Source organism: Lissotriton vulgaris, chromosome 10, assembly GCF_964263255.1.
Source record: "Lissotriton vulgaris chromosome 10, aLisVul1.2, whole genome shotgun sequence".
In the NCBI taxonomy this organism is placed as follows: Eukaryota; Metazoa; Chordata; class Amphibia; order Caudata; family Salamandridae; genus Lissotriton; species Lissotriton vulgaris.
In genome coordinates this window covers 16,919,818-16,939,749 of record NC_141698.1, presented here as the reverse complement: position 1 = coordinate 16,939,749, position 19,932 = coordinate 16,919,818, and the positions used below count along the sequence as shown (strand labels likewise).

Genomic DNA, 19,932 nt, shown 5'->3' with positions numbered 1-19,932 from the left:
CCCCGTCTAGCTGTGGGGACCCTGGGGAGTCCCTGAAGTCTGGTGCAGACTCCGCGTCACTCCCGGCATGCGGAGGGGAGGTACTTATACCTGTCCCCGCCCATCTGGCTGTCCTTTTGGTTTCTCCTGGTCACGCCGTCTCCCTTCTTACCGCATACCCGGCGTGCTGGCTGGAGTGCGCAGTCAAGGCCCGAACATGTTATCTTGTTATTTTGTGTTGCAGGTGGAGTTACAGGGTGATCCAGAGGCTGAATGGAACATGGGGATACCCTCTTCAGGAGCACAACAGGGGTGCAGAAGCCAAACAACCCGAGGAGTCTTTACGGCAGGACCCTGGAGAAAAGCGAAAGCACCCAGCTAGTCCTTCGGGCGGTTGTAAGCCTGAGCAACCGGGGGCTTGCCTGGAACGCTCCGCCCCTAAAAAAGGCGTGAGTAAAGGGATGGACTGGTGGTCTATGGTATGTAAGGGGGATAATCCCCACAAAATGGGTGCACTGATTGGGTTGCCCATGGTGCAGTGTGGCTCATCAGGCGGGCAGGGCAGCTTAGGTCAGTCACCGCTGCCGGCCCTTGGATCGCCCCTCAGTTAACCCACCACGTTGGCCGACTCCTTGTATGAAATAAACCTGCAGCAAACTGTTTCCCAAAAAACATGTATTGTGTATTTATTGTATTGCTGTGCATGCTATGTTCTTCTTGAGGAGGGGGGGGGCACCTCGACAACCTCTATTAACCCGCCACACTCCAGAAACATGGCTTTACCAGGTGTGTGGTCGTTTACTAAACTGAGGGAAGAATGGGTTTATGCGAAAGAAAGATTAATCGGAAGGGGTGACAAAGTGCGAATGGTCACTCTCATGAGGGGAAACTTGTCTTTCTTTCCTTTTGTTTTTTTTCCCTGCTCCCTTTATATGGTTATACGTTCACAGGAAGCACATAAGGCACAAGCGCTGGAGTAGAGAGAATGAATACCTCCGCTCAATCGTTGTGGTGAAAAGGTTCCCTTATTCCGGCGTATTTTTGTTTTCTATCACTCAATAACATCACTTTAGAATCAAGTGAAATTAGGCATCACAATAAACTAACCCCACAAAAGAGAAAATTATTCAAAAATCAGAATATTCACTGACCTGCAGTGTTCTTTCTGTCGAAGGTGGTGGCGGATGGGAGCTTCGAGGAATCTAAAATCAAAGAAGCCAAAAAAAGTCTATTTAATTGAATCAGAAGTGTTGTTCATTTGAGACAAGATAAATAAAATACATATCCTTGAACTAATGATTCTTGGAATAACTTCCCGCATTGAATGACATCCATTCAGCAGGCGCCGGCATGTGTCGGGAGGTCATGCCTACTGACTGGCATTGGTGCCATTTCTTGCTGTTTTTTACTGATTCAAGATGGCGGGCACCACTTGGCTCATCAAGTAAAAAAAAAAGTTAATATGACCAGGGTTTATGTTTATGTTTATGTTTACGGATTTATAGAGCGCATGGCTGCCCGTGAGCGTCCCAGTGCTGGTGATAGAACAGATGGGATCGAGGGGGGCAATTAATTATGGGAACAGCCAAGTCTTCAAGAGTTTACGAAACAATAGAAGATTAGGCTGAGCCCGAATGTCGATTGGCAGTGCATTCCACAGTTTGGAGGCATTATATGAAAAAAGACGGCCTCCAGACCGGGCCCTCTTGATCCTGGGTGAAATCACTTTTTTAAAAGCAAAGCCGCCCGCAGCAAATGGTAGCTGCCGGGTCCTCTTTTCCAAAGCAGAGACAAGACAGCCCAACCTGAAGCTGTCTTTAGACAGACAGAGGATCAGAGTGAGTGACGGAGACTGTCGTGCTGCTTAAAGTCGCCTCATGCCAGTTGCAGCGACCATCCTTCCTGAAGCAAGCTTTGCGCAGGATACAGGAGTAACGTAAGGGGTTAACCCGGCATTCCCCAGAACCTGGGTAGATTATATGGCATGAAAAACAATGTTTACATGGGAGGGGCCACACAAGTCCTGCCAGGGGATGAAAAGCCACAAACATCAATCTCACAGTCCAACATACCAGGTCATCAAATCCGCTACAGCTGTCCGCATCAGCTGTGACATATGCCACCAATGAGTAATCAATCAGATTGATTATAGCGCATGAGTATTCACCCGTAAGGTTTTCAAGGCGCTGCAGTGGGAGGAGGGGGGATAACTGCGCGTCCGTTGAAGGGGCTCATATACTGTTGAAAAGCCACATCTTGAGCTCCTTCCTGGATTGAGACAGCGATGGTGAGTGCCTGAGGTGGAGGGGCGGGGTGTTCCAGGTCTTCGCAGCGAGGTAGGAGAAGGATCTTCCTCCAGCCGGGGTCTTGTGAATACGTGGGATGGTAGCCAGGTCCAGTTGGGCGGAGTGGAGGTCTCGGGTTTGTGTGTGGAATGCGAGGCAGTGATTAAAGTACGCAGCTCCTGTGTCATGTGGGGTTCGGTAGGTGTGTTTAAGGAGTTTGAAGGTGACTCTTTTGCTGACTTAGAGCAAGTGGAGATCTCTCAGGTAGCCGGTGATGTGGCTGCAGTGGGGAATGTTGAGGATAAGTCTGGCGGAGGCGTTCTAAATGTTCTGCAGTTTCTTGAGGAGTTTCTGGGTGATGACGGCATAGGGTGAGTTGCCGTAGTCGATTCTGCTGCTGAAGAGTGCGTGGGTGACCAGCTTTCTGGACTCGTGGGGATCCACTTGAAGATCTTTCAGAGCAGGCGTAGTGTGTGGGAACAGGATGATGAGACGGCACTGATTTGGTGGCTCATGGTAAGCGAGGAGTCCAGGATGCTGCTGAGGTTTCGTGGGTGTGGGGGGGGTCCAAGTGCTGCGGTCCGCCAGGAGTCATCCCAGGTAGAGAGGGTGCAGCTTATGATGTGGACTTTGGTCTTCTCTGAGTTGAGCTTGAGGCAGCTGTTCTTCATCCAGGTGATGACAGTCTTCATCCCATCGTGGAAGTTGTTCTTGGCGAGTGTTGGTTCGTTTACGAGGGAGAGGATCAGCTGGGTGCTGTCAGTCCAGGAGACGATGTTGAGTCCGTTATTCCTGACGATGGCTGCAAGTGAGGTCATGTAGATGTTGAAGAGAGTATGACTCATGCAGGAGCCCTGAGGCCCTCCGCAGCTGACCTCTGTGAGTTCAGAGTGGAACCCAAGAAAAACCTCCCATCCGCCAACCTCGCCGAAACCGCACGCATACGCAGAGCCAGAACAGGGAGAAGAGCTTTCTCCTACATTTCTCCTAAGACCTGGCATGAGCTCCCGATCGACATCAGACGCGCCTCCTCCCTGAACACCTTCAGAAAGGCTCTCAAGACCTGGCTCTTCGACTGAACGGAACTGCCGATCACCCTCCCTCCCCCAGCGCCGTGAGACTCTCACGGGTGAGTAGCGCACTTACTACTCCCTGATTGATTGAACTCTGGTAGTCTAGCTCTCGGAGATTGTCCAGCAGTGCTTAATTTGTGCCGGTGGTTTCCAGTGCTCTGCACTGGCACTTATTTCACAGGGCCGGATTATACATTTCTTCACCTGCTTGTCCATTCCGGTGAGCCATGCCCGAAGCCAGCTTCAAGTCCCCAGTGAGCCGCGAGAACCAGATTCAACTATCGGAAACAGACGTGTCTTGGGAAATCGGGTGCTTGTCTTTAGTATGATGAATGTCCCCTCAACGTAGTGAAAACCGGCGCAGCATAAGAACATTTTTCTTTAAATCCTTTCCTTTATCTTTTTTTTTCATACACACCGTTTTAACGGATTATTCAAAATAAATGTTACAGGCAGAGTCACACTGTAAATAAAATGACTTCACTGTATATTAAAATTAGAAACATTGCAATACGATATTTTAAGAACGTTCATGCACTTATAGAGCAGTTATTTAAGATTCATGATTTCTGACCAAACGTTTTGAAAGCTATTTTAGGATTCACCATCTGTAAGTAGAACTGTGTGTGTGCGTGCACGCGCTTACGAGTCAATCTGCGCCTGTGCGCACGCGCTTGCGGGTCACTCTGCGCCTGTAGGCGCGCGCGGGTCACTCTGCGCCTGTACGCGCGCGCGGGTCACTCTGCACCTGTGCGCGTGCACTTGCGGGTCACTCTGCGCCTATGCGCGTGCGCTTGCGGGTCACTCTGCGCCTGTGCACGCCCGCTTGCGGGTCACTCTGCGCCTGTGCGCGCGCTTGCGGGTCAATCTACGCCTGTGTGTGCGGTGAGTATCACTTTGAAGCATCTGACTGCATCTCTGTGCTTGTGCTTAAGTGACAGTAGCAGGCTGGTCTCTATGAAGGATGAGTTCCTTCTGAATTTGAAGACTCTTTCAAAGTTGAAAACATTCACACAAGAACCTTTCCACACTGCCTCCTCCATCCGCAAACTACCCCAAACTTTTCTTGGTCTCCAATGAAAGAGTTTTGTGTCACCGTTCGCAGCGCTGGCCGTCCACCCTCCCTAACACCACCTGCTTGGGAGATGCTAAGAGCACACTTTTTTGGATCAGAGGATTTTGACTTGTAAGTGGAATATCTAATCACTAGTGTTGATAAGAGGATTTTCGCCACAGGCAAACGCTCTACACAGCAGACCTGGATCAGTCTTGGGCTCATGGTTGTCGCTCTGGACTGCCCTTGGCTCTCTCGTAGCATAGTGCTGTTTCACCCGGGGCTTACTTTGAGCCGGTGGTTGCAGGTGGGGCCACCAGCACTTATTTTTCCTCATCACACTTTGACCCAGAACAAAAGAGAAAAAAACACGAAAGGTGGAAATGAAGACAAAGAGAAAGATGGAACAGTGACAAAGGGGGGAAGCAGACATGACAAAGAATGTGCAGCAGTGAAATAGAGGGGCAGTGAGTGTCTGGTGGTGTGTTGAAGATGCAGGAAAGGCGCTCAGACCTACCCAGCCTTGGTATTTGGCACCATAACCTTTTGTGGCGCTGGCGGCAGCTTCTGAGCAAAATTTTGAGCTCCGGCACTTAATATTTTACAAATTAAGCCTTTTGGCCAGTGAGGAAGGAGGGGATCCATTCTAGGGCTTTGCCGCAGATGCCAGCCTCGTGGATAGGGTGCAGGGAGAGATGGTTTTGAATGCTGCCGAGAGGTCCGGGAGGATGAGGGCTGCGGTTTTGCCTTGGTTGAGGAGAGTGCGGACATCTTCTGTGTTGGCGAGGAGGGCGGTGTCGGTGCTGTGGTTGCTTCGGAGTTTGGATTGGGAGAGGTCCAGTGTGTGATTCACTTCGATGAACTCGGAAAGTTGGGCGCTGATGGCCTTCTCGATGACCTTGGGTGTGAAGAGGAGGAGAGAGATGGGTCTGAAGTTCTTGAGGTACGTTGGGTTGGCAGAGGGTTTCTTCAGCCAGGGGTTGATCTCTGCGTGTTTTTAGTCTTCTGGGAACGTGGCAGAGTTGATGGAGCAGTTGATGGTGCAACAGAGGTTGGGGGCGATGGTGGTGCCTTTCTGTTGAAGATGTGGTGTAGGCAGGGGTTCAAGGGTCCTCCGGAATGGATGCTCTTCATGATCTTGAGGGTGTTATCAGTGGTGAGGGGAGTCCAGCTGAGTAGGGTCTGTTGGGGTCCGGTGTCACTGGGCGTGATGGTTTCGGTGGGGCGGGTGGGTCTTGGCTGTTGAGGCTGTCAAAGCTGTTGTATATCTCCTTATCTTGCAGTGGAAGAAGGTGACAAGGTTGTTGCAGAGGTCTTGGCAGGGTGGGATGACTGGTGTCTCTGTGCTCAGTCTTATGATCTATTTTACCTCGGCAAAAAGTTCTTTATCATTGAGTGCGTTGGTGTTGATCGTTTCTTGTAGGGCTGCTTTCTTTCTTGTTCTAATGAGGTGTTGGTGTGTGGTGATAGCAGTCTTGAAGGCTGAGTGCTCTTCCGGGATCTTGCTGCTCCTTCTTCTCTCCTTGATCCATTTACAGATGTGCCTGGTTGTATGTAGGGCGGGAGAGCACTAGCTGGCTTTCTTGAGTGTTGTTTGCCTGGGGCTTTCTTCAGGGGAGCCAGAGCGTCAGTGGATGTGAGTGGAGTAGTTTTGCTGAGGGAGGTGGTGAGCTGTTCTTCTGTGACCTTGTTCCAGCTTCTGCAAGGGTAGCGGTGGGTGTGGTGGTGTACGGTGGGTTTGGTAAAGGAGATGTGGATGCAGCGGTAGTTGGTCCACAGGAGCTCATTGGTGTGGCTGAACGTGATATTGTCACTGGCGGAGAAGATGGGATCTCGCGTGTGTCCTGCTGAGTGACTTGGGGAGATGACCAGGCGTTTGAGTCCGAAGGTGGCGAGGTTCTCCAGCAGAGACAAAGTGTTTTTGTCATTGGAGTTGTCCAGGTGAAAGTTGAGGTCATTGAGGAGGATGTAGTCCATGGAGGCGAGAGCATGGGGTGCGATGAAGTCGATGATGGAATCGATAAAGGGTGTGCAAGGTCTGGGGGTTCTGTAGATGAGGGTGCCACGGAGGGTGGTGCTCGGGTTGGTCTGGACCTGGAAGTGGAGATCCTCTATGGTGGTCGAGTGGTTATCCACATGGGTGGTGAGGCAGAGGGTGCTTTTGTGTTCAATGGCAATACCTTCCCCTAGTTGTTGCTGCAGTCCTTGCAAACGATCTTGTAGCCGTCCTGGATGGCAGTGGCGATGTCTGGGGTGGAGGTGGAATACATCAACATTTTCGCGAGGAAGGCGATGTTGGGGTCGACTGAGTCAAACAGATCTCCACTGCGTGTTTGTGGAGTGAGTGTGTGTTCAGCAGGATGTAGTTGAGGTGGTTGGGTCTGGTATTTGTCGGTCGTGGAGTGGGTGGGGGTGGTGTGAAGGTGAAGGTGTAGCTGCAGTTCCGGCAGCAAAAAGGCCCCTGGGTGTCATTCGGCGGTGCCTGGCGGCAGGAGGTATGATGTCTGGTGTTGAGTTGCAGCGGTGGATGGTCTGAGAACAAGAGTCCAAGGCGCTGGGCATGGTCCGGGCGCGGACGGGCAGAGACGGGCATGCCTTTGACGTGCCAGTGGCACACCTGCCGCCATAAGTAGTGCGAAGGGGCGGGCTGGGCAGCTGCGAGGTAGGAAAGAGGGAAGAGGGAAGTGGCGCACAAAGGGGGAGGGGCTCTGTTGGACGAGCAGTGTCCAGGACAATGAGGAAAAAAGGTGCAAAAAGAGGAAAGAGAAAAAAAGTGAAAACTGTGAAAGAAGTGAAAAAGCAAAGAAAAAAGAAAGCAAGGAAAACGAAAGGCAGATGGTAGCGATTCAGAGGGAAGAACAGCAGCAGAGCAGAGAAACTCCCCACTGGACCACCAGGGATGAGGCACAGGCAGGTGTCTGTGGGTGGAGGAGGGCCTCAAACTCAGACCATCAAGGGTCAGGGGCAGCAGCCAGCAGGTGGAGCTGTGGGGAAGGGAAGCAGTTCACTGACGAGGACATGAAAGAATGAACAAGGCCTGAACAGTCTTGGCATCAACTGGCAAATTAATTTTGTGGGAGCAATGGTAAAAATCCTGCAACTTGTCATCATTAAATATTGATTGAAGTTCAAGATCACAAGTAAGGTCGAGGTTTCGACCCATACAGAATCACTTTCGGCATTGTCTTCTTCAGGGCAAATTAGAATGAAGCCTCCATTCAAGTGGGGGAGTATACTGCTAACACAGAGGGATGCTGGGGGCAGTAAGTCTTCACTCCCAACCTCAAAGAATCCTGGGGTCAACAGATCCTGAAATGCTCCAGGGCTCTTCGCTAGTGGATGTGGTCTGGGAGGAAGAGGAAGTGACATCCTAAGGCCTCCAACATTTCTCAGTGTTAGATGCATGTATTTCTGCTGACAAAGGAAATACTATGCTGACAGAGGAAAAGGTACGGTGAGAGTAGAAAGTAAAGCTGACAAAGGGAAAGGCAATGTTGAGAGATAACACTGCCAAAGGGAAAGGCAATGCTGAGATGTAACACTGACAAAGAGAAAGGCAATGCTGAGAGGTAATGCTGACAAAGGGAAAGGCAATGCTGAGAGGTAATACTGACAAAGGGAAAGGCAATGCTGAGAGGCAATGCTGACAAAAGGAAAGGCAATGCTGAGAGGTATTGCTGACAAAGGGAAAGGCAATGCTGAGAGGTAATACTGACAAAGGGAAAGGCGATGCTGAGAGGTAACACTGACAAAGGGAAAGGCAATGCTGAGAGGTAACACTGACAAAGGGTAAGGCATTGCTGAGAGGTAACACTGACAAAGGGAAAGGCATTGCTGAGAGGTAATGCTGACAAAGGGAAAGGCATTGCTGAGAGGTAACACTGAAAAAGGGAAAGGCAATGCTGAGAGGTAATGCTGACAAAGGGAAAGGCAATGCTGAGAGGCAATGCTGACAAAGGGAAAGGCAATGCTGAGAGGTAACGCTGACAAAGGGAAAGGCAATACTGAGAGGCAATGCTGACAAAGGGAAAGGCAATGCTGACAGGCAATGCTGACAAAGGGAAAGGCATTGCTGAGAGGTAACACTGACAAAGGGAAAGGCAATGCTGAGAGGCAATGGTGACAGAGAGAACAGCGATACTGAGAAAAGGAAAGGCAATGCTGAAAGAGAGAAAGGTGATGTTGACTGAGGGATATGGATCGAGGGAAAGTGATACTGACAGAAGGAAGTGTAATACTGACAGAGGGAAAAGTGAAGCTGACAGGGAAAGGTGATTCTAATAAAGGGAAATGTGATGTTGGCGGATGGAAATGTGATGCTGACAGAGTGAAAGGTGACACTAACAGAAGGAAATGTGTTGCTGGTTTAGGAAATTGACTTTGTGATGTTGATTGAAGGAAAGGTGAAGCTCGCAGAGAGAAAAGTAATAGGGTGAAATGTGATGTTGACAGACTGAAAGGTAACACTGATAGGGTGAAAGGTGATGCTGACGGAGGGAAAGGTAACACTGGTAGGGTGAAATGTGATGCTGACGGAGGGAAAGGTAACACTGGTAGGGTGAAATGTGATGCTGACGGAGGGAAAGGTAACACTGGTAGGGTGAAATGTGATGCTGACGGAGGGAAAGGTGATGCAGGTGGAGGGAAAGGAGATGCTGGCAGGCTGACTCTGCAGGGCCAGCTGCAGACCTGGGCCCTTATTTATGAGGCCTTGCGTCAGTTTTGCGCCGCCGGTGCGTCACTTTTCATAAATGAGGCCCCTAGTACCAACTCACACGGTGCCACCGCGGGTCACGTGATATCGGCTCCTGTCACACGGTCACCCGGTGAGGAGGTGCCGATATCACACGGTGGCAGGGAAGACGAGGGTGAAACCTATCGCTAGCTCCAGTGGGTCCGGGTAGCCCCCTCACAGCCCGGCCTCGGCATTCAGGGGGCGCTGTTACGTGAGAGTGTGCTGTGGCCCCTATCTCGGCATCAGAGACGGCCTGTACCCGGCCCTTGAGCCGCTCTCGTGCCAGAAATCCCTTATCGGAGCTCTTGGGCTCGGTGCCCCAGGCCTCTCGGCTTTAACGGGAGGCTGCAGCCCGCTATCTGATCTGTGCTGCTGGGGGCAGGGGGGGGGGGGGGGGGGGGGAGCAGGGTTTGGCAAGAGTCGACTTTGTGGGTTTCTGAGAGATCGGATCGCGTTTATTTGATGGAGATCTGGGTTCACATAAGGGTGGCGTCTAATCTGACGGTCTCTCATCCAGGCCAATCAGTTTTGCAACAATGTTCTTCCTGTCGCGTGCACTGGTGCCGTTCACTGAGGTGGAGTTAGGGAGCTCTGAAGTGCACTGGGAGAGCTGTGTGCATAGCGAGAGAGAACTGAGCTCTACTGTGAGAGCTGTGTGCATAGCGAGAGACAGAACTGAGCTCTAATGTGAGAGCTGTGTGCATAGTGAGGGACAGATCTGAGCTCTACTGTGAGAGCTGTGTGCATAGCGAGAGAGAACTGAGCTCTACTGGGAGAGCTGTGTGCATAGTGAGGGACAGATCTGAGCTCTACTGTGAGAGCTGTGTGCATAGTGAGGGACAGATCTGAGCTCTACTGTGAGAGCTGTGTGCATAGCGAGAGACAGAACTGAGCTCTACTGTGAGAGGTGTGTGTAATGTGAGGGCCAGATCTGAGCTCTACTGTGAGAGCTGTGTGCATAGCGAGAGACAGAACTGAGCTCTACTGTGAGAGCTGTGTGCATAGTGAGGGACAGAACTGAGCTCTACTGTGAGAGCGGTGTGCATAGTGAGGGACAGATCTGAGCTCTACTGTGAGAGCTGTGTGCATAGCGAGAGACAGAACTGAGCTCTACTGTGAGAGCGGTGTGTAATGTGAGGGCCAGATCTGAGCTCTACTGTGAGAGCTGTGTGCATAGCGAGAGAGAACTGAGCTCTACTGTGAGAGCTGTGTGCATAGTGAGGGACAGATCTGAGCTCTACTGTGAGAGCTGTGTGCATAGTGAGGGACAGATCTGAGCTCTACTGTGAGAGCTGTGTGCATAGCGAGAGACAGAACTGAGCTCTACTGTGAGAGCGGTGTGTAATGTGAGGGCCAGATCTGAGCTCTACTGTGAGAGCTGTGTGCATAGCGAGAGACAGAACTGAGCTCTACTGTGAGAGCTGTGTGCATAGTGAGGGACAGAACTGAGCTCTACTGTGAGAGCTGTGTGCATAGTGAGGGACAGATCTGAGCTCTACTGTGAGAGCTGTGTGCATAGCGAGAGACAGAACTGAGCTCTACTGTGAGAGCGGTGTGTAATGTGAGGGCCAGATCTGAGCTCTACTGTGAGAGCTGTGTGCATAGCGAGAGACAGAACTGAGCTCTACTGTGAGAGCTGTGTGCATAGTGAGGGACAGAACTGAGCTCTACTGTGAGAGCTGTGTGCATAGCGAGAGACAGAACTGAGCTCTACTGTGAGAGCGGTGTGCATAGCGAGAGAGAACTGAGCTCTACTGTGAGAGCTGTGTGCATAGTGAGGGACAGAGCTGAGCTCTACTGTGAGAGCTGTGTGCATAGCGAGAGATAACTGAGCTCTACTGTGAGAGCTGTGTGCATAGTGAGGGCCAGATCTGAGGTGCATTGGGAGAGCTGTGTGCATAGTGAGAGACCAAGAGGTTGTCAGGTGCGCCTATTCACTGACAAGACATCTGCCATGCGCTGTGAGCAACCGTCCATCGTTTAGTAACACACCCTACACCCCTTCCTGAGGTGAGTATAATGGGATGCAGCCGCACCCGTCCATCTTTTGTCCCTCAAGAAGAGTGTCTGTCAGTCTGAGCAAGAGTCAGCCTGACAGACACTCTTCATTTTCAGGTCAGGCAGCCTGGAGCTAGCAGGGTGGACTGGGAACCAAAACCGGCCCTGGCAAAGCGCTCGGCCGCTCCCCCATCCCCCACACACAGGGGGGGGGGGGGGATTGGAGGTGCCGCCGAGCGTTTTGCTAGGGCCGGTTTTCAGCCGATTTTGTTGCAGGGCCGATTTTGCAGCTAAGCTGCCATAACGGCCCTGTAACGAAATCGGCCCCCAGGGGCTCAAAACCGGCCCCCACCCTTGCGGCGCACCGGGGATTGCCCGGTGCCTGCTATGGCCAGTCCGGGCCTGGGAGCTAGACATGCCAGCCTGAAGAGGCTGCGGCTCCTGTGGGCGTGACCTCCTCAGCCTGGCAAAGGGTTCTCGAGGCCCTCCCCCTTGTGAAGAGGGGAAGAGTCACTTATTGCCTTGGACCTGCAGTTTTAAGCCCTGAAGTGCCCAGGGCCGAGTGTCAATCAGCGACTCCTCTTCACAGAGCGGGGTGGGGTTCGCAGTCTCACTGGCTACATCTCACTCTGTGAGGAAGTTGGGACTGCTGCCTTCTCAGGGAAGGCAGCAGTCCCAACCCTCCTGGGACTGAAGGCTCGGGACTGCTGCCTTCCCTCATTGGCTGACCTTAGGTCAACCAATGAGGGAAGGCAGCACTCCCAACCCTTCTGTGACCTCTGAGGCAGAGCTGCAGGCAAGTGTGATTTTTTTAAAAAGAATGTTTGGTGCATGCAGGTAGTTTTGAATATTTGGTAATGAGTATTGTGAATGGATGTGCTTGCACGTGTGTGAGTGCATGGGTGTGAATGAGTGTGTATGTGTGCCTGTCATGTGTGCCTCATTTCCACTACCCTCCCTCCTAAAATTACCGGTCCCTACTGAAGGCTGGCAACCGTGGTGCCAAGCCCACAACTGTAGTGTGAGCTCAAATGCCTCTCGGTGGGTCACCCCTACATTCTACATTATTCAACAATCTGCAAGGCCTCCGATCTCCAGCGAAGATCTGGGAATAAACATCCCCACCCTATCAATGTGCTTGTTATTCTGAATTTGTCTGTACCCCTGTATTACAGCTATTTATCACGGGCATGTTCCAGACATCCAGGTGTAAATAATCGATTGCCCACAGAAGCACTGGCTTTTCTCACAGGTTTTTGCAATAGACGTTGGCTTTAAGCCACAACTTGCTTTGAAACATGCCTCTGCAACCCATATCCGGTGTGCTCAGCCATTACCTTGTTTCACGTGGGGTCCCGCGTGCACCTCAAACTTTACTGGTTTGTAAATGGAGCACCATGTTGTTTTCAACATACACAACCACACTTGCCTCCAGGGCTTACACTTTTTCCATTCTATGCACCCACACGTGTAAACACAGTAACTCTATGCCGTATATGACTATATGCCATTTAATAAAACATTTTTTTTTTTTAATGCTATAATATATGAGGTCTTAAGCAGTGCATGATGGGGCAGAAGTTAAACTGAGTTCACTAATCTATAACTGGTGAGCTTAATAGTTTTTTAGTTTTTAAATGTTAGTTACATAGGCTAAGATCTTATTTCTATATCTAAGTTTAAAACATGGAATTCTGTTATCCGTGTATAAACACAAGTATGTAACTCCTTTATAATTGGCGACTTGTGACTCACCTAGCCACCAATTATAAAGAAAAGAAGTCAGAACCCACCTATAATATGTCATTACAGTCCAGTTCTGACATCACACAGCCTGCTGTCAGAGCCAGCAGCTGGGGTGAAAGGCTGGTCAGGTCATGGAGGTTAATAGCAGCTGTTTAAAGCAACTAAATGGAACCTTGCTTTTCTTTCTTCTGCTCTGTGTTTTCCTTTACAATGACCTGCAGAGAGGCCATGTTTATTTTTTTGCACTCCTTAGATTGAGAAAAACTAGAATCTTTCCGCCTGTTTCCACACATTCTGGGCGAGTCCAGCTTTTTTTTCAACCGTGTTCTATTGAACAGTTTCTAATATCTGTATTCAACAAATAACTAATATGTTTTTGATGTGTTTAATTTTGCACTTGAGGTTTTATTTTTATTTTTCATGTTTGCAAACATGCTCGCTCTTTCATATGAAAGAGCTACGCACTAAGGTTTTGAGTGGTTTGGGAAAAAAAACACACAAAAACAACAATGCTAAACAGTAAACATTGGTACACATATAAGGTATCATATTATGCAAATGATATGATCCGTGACATTCCATTAATGGTATCAAAAGCACTGGAATCGCCAACCTGGTAGTCTTCGTTTATTTTATTTGTACAAAAGTTTTTGTTTCAATGAAGCAAGTGTTAAGTCCTCCAGAAACATTTTCTAATGTAATTACTACTAGTCTAGAACATGCTCTAAACGTAAATCCCCCTCCTCCAACTTATTGTAAAGCGCTCAGATATCCTTCGGGATCTTGTTCGCGCTATATAAAACTTTATAAATAAATAAATAAATAAATGTATTATACGGGATTAAGTACCTCCTGACGTACATGGTAATGACATTGCAATTCACCTCGGTGTTCCATAACCTTCTAAAGAAACTCGGCCATGGGTCTTATACCTCTATATTTTTATTAACCCTGGGCAAAGCACTACGCTACGCTCGTGTAGTTTGCGAAGTTTGCGCTACTTCACACTACGCGAAATGCACGTAGCACAGTGCAAACATGTGTAGCATAGTGCAGCGGTAATTTTTTGCTTGCTCGCGGTCCTCAACGTCAAGTTGGCGACCGCGAAAAAGCAAAATGACATCCCGGCGAGACTTTCTCCTCGTTCGTGATCAGCAACATCAAGTGGCCGATCGCGAGCGTGGAAAATAAACCTCCCGGCGAGATTCTCAACGCAGGGAGGACAGGTTTCTCATTGCGAGTGGTTGCATATGCTCGCAACCGCTCACGATGAGAAACTACCAGTCTGTGTTGAGAAAGCTGCAGCTCAAGTAAAAATCTACTTGAGCAGCAGAAAAATACAGCTCGCACTGTGCAAGATGCCGTTTTCAATGATTGCACAGTGCCGGATGCTTGTCCGCACTGTGCAATCATTGAAAACGGCATCTTACACAGTGCGAACAGGGCACTACGTAGTTCGCAAAATGCTACACATAGCTCGCGTAGTGCGAAGTGCACTTTGCGTAGCTACGCATAGCGCTACTTCGCGAATTACGCCCAAGGTTAATTTTTATGGATCTCCTTCGTGACTTGCAATATCTTTTAAATGTACGGCAGGGGTACTTTTCCCTTATATAGTGTCACTATATCCTTCCATTTTTTTCAGTGAATTTCCGTGTTTTTTCATCATGTTCAAAGTTGGGCATACATCCAACCCCTTTGGGCAATCTGTGGCCAACCGCTCCCCTGGGCTTGGCCTTCAGCTGTGCATAGCATGGGGTTCGATGCTGGGCCCTGCACACAAACCTCAGTGTCCAACCACCTGTTGCACACTGCCTTTTGGGTGTGCACAGAGGGGAGTTGGCTGCATAACTTGGTTTCCAGCCAGACCCTTCCTTAGACTCCTATGGGTGCCCAACCCCCTCTGTGCTTGTCTTTATGCCATGTGCAGCGTTGGTTTGGCTCCATCCCACTGCAGCCCACAACACACGGCCTATTGCCTGCACCGCGACAGTAGGCCTCATGGCCTGGTCTATGACCAGACCCATCTCATGTTTGTTTTCATAAGATTTTTTATACTGCAGTACCAGTACCGGTATTGTGGTACCCCACTGGGGGCCTTGTTGAGTAGTACTGTACTGGTTGCTTCTACCGTAGCTCCGGGGATGGCCACCGAGTCTGGCCTCTGCCAGGCTCTGCACCCAATGCCACATAGGTGCCCAAACCCCGATGGATCCCCAAACCCAGCCAAGGCCTGAACCGATTCCCCAGTAGACGTCCAACCCCCCACATGCCTGCCTAACCACTTGCAAGTGTCCAATCTATTGCAGGCACTCACCCACTGATGGGCAGCCAGCCTGCCCTGAGCACCCGAGTCTGCACTGTGCCACCCAAGCCCTCTGCCCAACTCCACTCTTGCATTTAACAGCCGCTGTGCACAGCCGTAGCATGTGCACAGTGGGCATTGGTCACAGTGCATGGTCTCTGGCAAGGCTCTGCGTCCAACTACCCATGAGCATCTGGCTCTCAGCAGGTGGCAAACCTCCAATCCACACAGCCTCCGACCTGCTCCATAACAGCTGGCCGCAAGGTCTGGTTTCAAACCACCATGGATAGCCAACACCCTTCCCCGCATGAGCAATGATTCCCCTTCCCCCCGATACCCAACACCCTCCTGCACAAGGCCTTTGGCGGTGTGCAGTGGCCGCAAGGTCTGCACCCAACTCCCTGAGGACGCCCAACACCCCTACTGCACACAGCCTCTGGTCAGACCCTGCACCAAATTTCCATCAGGTGGCCAACAGCCCACTAACCATGTACTTTGGCTCATCACAGTGGTGGTTGGGCATGGGGCCTACGCCCAGCCCCCATTGCATATCAACTTTGGTCGTATAAAGTGGGGGTTTGAGTGCAGCACCTCCAGCCAGGACCTACACCCAACCCCCAGCGGTTGGCCAACCGTGTGATGCACACAGACTTTGGGTGTGCGCGCGGGGGTGATTGACTGACTATGCCCAATGAACCACAGGTGCCCAATGCCCATGGGTGCCCTGTTTTAAACCCACTGTAGGTGGCTATTACCCACTACACACAGCCTGCCAAATGGTGGTTGTCCTCAAGGTCTGGTCGATTGAATTGTGGTGCATGCAACCCAAAATATTTATTTTTACATTTTAACTTAAGTGGGAAAGGCTCTTTTGGACTTCCTGTACATTGGCACTGGGGGTAAAGGTATGCCCACCCTACCACCTTATGTGGCCATTGATGTTTTAAAGACTCAGGGACCGAGTCCTCGTGGCCTGGGGATTGGCTGCCGTAATCTCTGTATTATGGCCAGCCAATCAACATCTGCCCATCCACTTAAAGCAGGCCAATCAGAGCATATCTGGACACCACTAGTACAGAGTGTCTACATTTTTACAATTTTTAACCCCTTCAAGTTCACCCCAAATAGCTTTTTAAACACAAATTTCTTGAAAACAGCTGAACGGATTTCCACAAAACCTCAAACACAGGCTTACTGAGTAAAGTTCCAACTCCGAATAGGACAAAAGTTGTAAAATCTTTTCTCAGACAGCCACAACTCTGTTGGGCTGTGGGAGATATTCCGTTGTTGGAGTCAACGGGAGCTCCATTGATACAATATTTAAAGGTCCGCCCGACACTAAATGAGGCGGGCAGATGGTCAGCTTGGGGGACAAGGTTCTCCCATGCATTTGTGATGAAGAGCCCTGTCTGCCAAACTCCTAATGAGGAACTTAATAGGCAATCAAAGTTACAGTGAAGAAACATTTTTTTCTCTTGAAAAACATTCACTTATACAAATATGAATGATTGATCTCTTCTGGTAAAAAAGGAGCAATAAAAAAAGGAATCTCTGATTACACAGGAGCAAATGAGGGCTTCTTCTGTACGTAATCCGAGTGGAATATTTGTGTGGAGAAGCAGTAGTACACAGGGTGGAAGCCTTTATAATGCGGCAATTACCACGCAATGCCTTTTCCACGCAGCATTTACCACGCAATGCCTTTTCCACACAGCATTTACCACGCAATGCCTTTTCCACACAGCATTTACCACGCAATGCCTTTTCCACACAGCATTTACCACGCAATGCCTTTTCCACGCAGCATTTACCACGCAATGCCTTTTCCACGCAGCATTTACCACGCAATACCTTTTCCACGTATCCTTTACCACGCGTCCTTTACCACGTAATGCCTTTTCCACGCATCCTTTACCACGCAATGCCTTTTCCACGCAGCATTTACCACGCAATGCCTTTTCCACGCAGCATTTACCACGCAATGCCTTTTCCACGCAGCATTTATCACGCAATGCCTTTTCCACGCAGCATTTACCACGCAATGCCTTTTCCACGCAGCATTTACCACGCAATGCCTTTTCCACGCAGCATTTACCACGCAATGCCTTTTCCATGTATCCTTTACCACGCAATGCCTTTTCCACGCAGCATTTACCACGCAATGCCTTTTCCATGTATCATTTACCACGCAATACCTTTTCCACGTATCCTTTACCACGCGTCCTTTACCACGTAATGCCTTTTCCATATATCCTTTACCACGCAATGCCTTTTCCACGCAGCATTTACCGCGCAATGCCTTTTCCACGCAGCATTTACCACGCAATGCCTTTTCCACGCAGCATTTATCACGCAATGCCTTTTCCACGCAGCATTTACCACGCAATGCCTTTTCCACGCAGCATTTACCACGCAATGCCTTTTCCACGCAGCATTTACCACGCAATGCCTTTTCCATGTATCCTTTACCACGCAATGCCTTTTCCACGCAGCATTTACCACGCAATGCCTTTTCCATGTATCCTTTACCACGCAATGCCTTTTCCATGCAGCATTTACCACGCAATGCCTTTTCCACACAGCATTTACCACGCAATGCCTTTTCCACACAGCATTTACCACGCAATGCCTTTTCCACGCAGCATTTACCAGGCAATGCCTTTTCCACGCAGCATTTACCACGCAATGCCTTTTCCACACAGCATTTACCATGCAATGCCTTTTCCACGCAGCATTTACCACGCAATGCCTTTTCCATGCAGCATTTACCACGCAATGCCTTTTCCACACAGCATTTACCACGCAATGCCTTTTCCACGCAGCATTTACCACGCAATGCCTTTTCCACGCAGCATTTACCACGCAATGCCTTTTCCACACAGCATTTACCATGCAATGCCTTTTGCACGCAGCATTTACCACGCAATGCCTTTTCCATGTATCCTTTACCACGCAATGCCTTTTCCACGCAGCATTTAACACGCAATGCCTTTTCCATGTATCCTTTACCACGCAATGCCTTTTCCATGCAGCATTTACCACGCAATGCCTTTTCCACGCAGCATTTACCACGCAATGCCTTTTCCACGCAGCATTTATCACGTAATGCCTTTTCCACGTAGAATTTACCACGCGAAAGCCTTTACCATGTATCCTTTACCACGCAATGCCTTTTTCCCCGCGTCCTTTACCATGTGATGCCTTTACCACGCATTCTTTACCACGCATCCTTTACCATGCAATGCCTTTTCCCCGCATCCTTTACACGCAAAGCCTGGTAAAGGCATTTGTTGTAATGTCGTACAACCGTACACGGGATTCCATCCTTCACGGCGTGACTCCGTGCTCCCTCTTGGTTCGGGTGAAGGCTCCCTACATAGTCCCAGCACCTTCCGATCATTAATGTCTCTGTCTTTACTTTCAGAGGAGTGATTAGCCATGGGAAGTGAGATCCAGGCTCTGAAGGACCAGTGTGTGCTCACGCGCACGTGACCTCATAGCACGAATGGTGCATTCTATTTACACACACCAGCCACAGAGACACATTAAGGTGTAAACAATATACTCTGTCAGACAATTAATAACACTACTAATCTCAGAGCTTCTCCCACTGAAGTGTGCACACAGAACAAATACGACCTTTGGGAAGAGCTTAGCAGCAGGAATGAGGACTGAGTAGGGTTAAGACTGCCTACTACCTCCCTCCCTCACCTGCATTTTCAACAGGACTGCCTGCTGTCCCTCTGCCTGCTACGTTAGCATGACTGCCTACCAACCCCACTGCCTGGACTTCCGACATGACTGCCTCAAACCCCACCACCTGGATTGCCAACGTGACGACCTCCCAACCCCAGTGCCTTGACGGTCAACACAAATTAATACAGGGCAGACCCTACATTGCTGAGTTGGATTTCTTCCCGAACACCACAGACGTCTCTGGTTAATTGGTGAGTAGGGTCTTTGGGCACACGGAAAAGAAAACCACGCAGAAGACCCATTAAAAAAGTACCCAAGCCAGACCCTTGGTGGCGCCATGCAAGCACATGACAGCAGGGCCTCTCAAACGACTGCCTGACACCCCAGGTCTGCTCTATCGACATGAGTGTCTAGCATCCCCAGCCTGCTCTACTGACTTGAATACCCACCAACCTCCTGCCTGGACTTTCGACATGACTGCCTACCTCATCTGACATGATGGCCTACAATCCCCTGCCTGCTCTGCTGAAATACTGCCTACCACCCCATGAACTGTCAACATGACTGCCCACCATGTCTGACATGATGGCGTACCATCTCACGCCTACTCTGTAGGCATGACGACCTACCACTGCCCTGTGCACCCACAAATGCTTTGATAAAGCAACTCTACATGCTAAAAAGCAAAAAACCAATTCACAAAAGTGAACTTTGAAAATGAAAAATATCAGGCAATGAGAGAGGTGATGACTTTGGGGTCCCCCCAACCTAGGGGGAGGACCAAGCAGATGAACACGAAGAGCACATCATTCTCAACGATTCATTGGTGGTCCCATCCTCTTAGGACCACCCCAAGCACAGTTATGGGCAAAAATACAATCCCAACCAAAGGCCCAGCAAAGCATTATGGGACGAGATTAGCAGTGAAGTTGAGTGGAGGCTTTTAGGAATGTTGAAGGAAAAGGCTCGACCCCTGCACCGTGGGATTTGAGTAAGTAGGGGCCCGGGGAGCAGATGTGTCTGGAAGGTTTGTGAAAGCAGATGCGATTGTTGAGGTGTGC

At 49.9% G+C, this 19,932-nt stretch overlaps 1 long non-coding RNA gene across 1 annotated transcript in view; it reads right to left on the bottom strand.

Annotated features, from left to right (window-relative positions):
• Positions 1-19,932, bottom strand: part of LOC147684336 (uncharacterized) — an 80,437-nt gene that overhangs the window by 34,650 nt on the left and 25,855 nt on the right. The window contains exon 2 of the long non-coding RNA XR_015300735.1: positions 1,131-1,181. This is a non-coding gene — a long non-coding RNA (uncharacterized LOC147684336). The remainder of the gene's footprint in view (positions 1-1,130; positions 1,182-19,932) is intronic.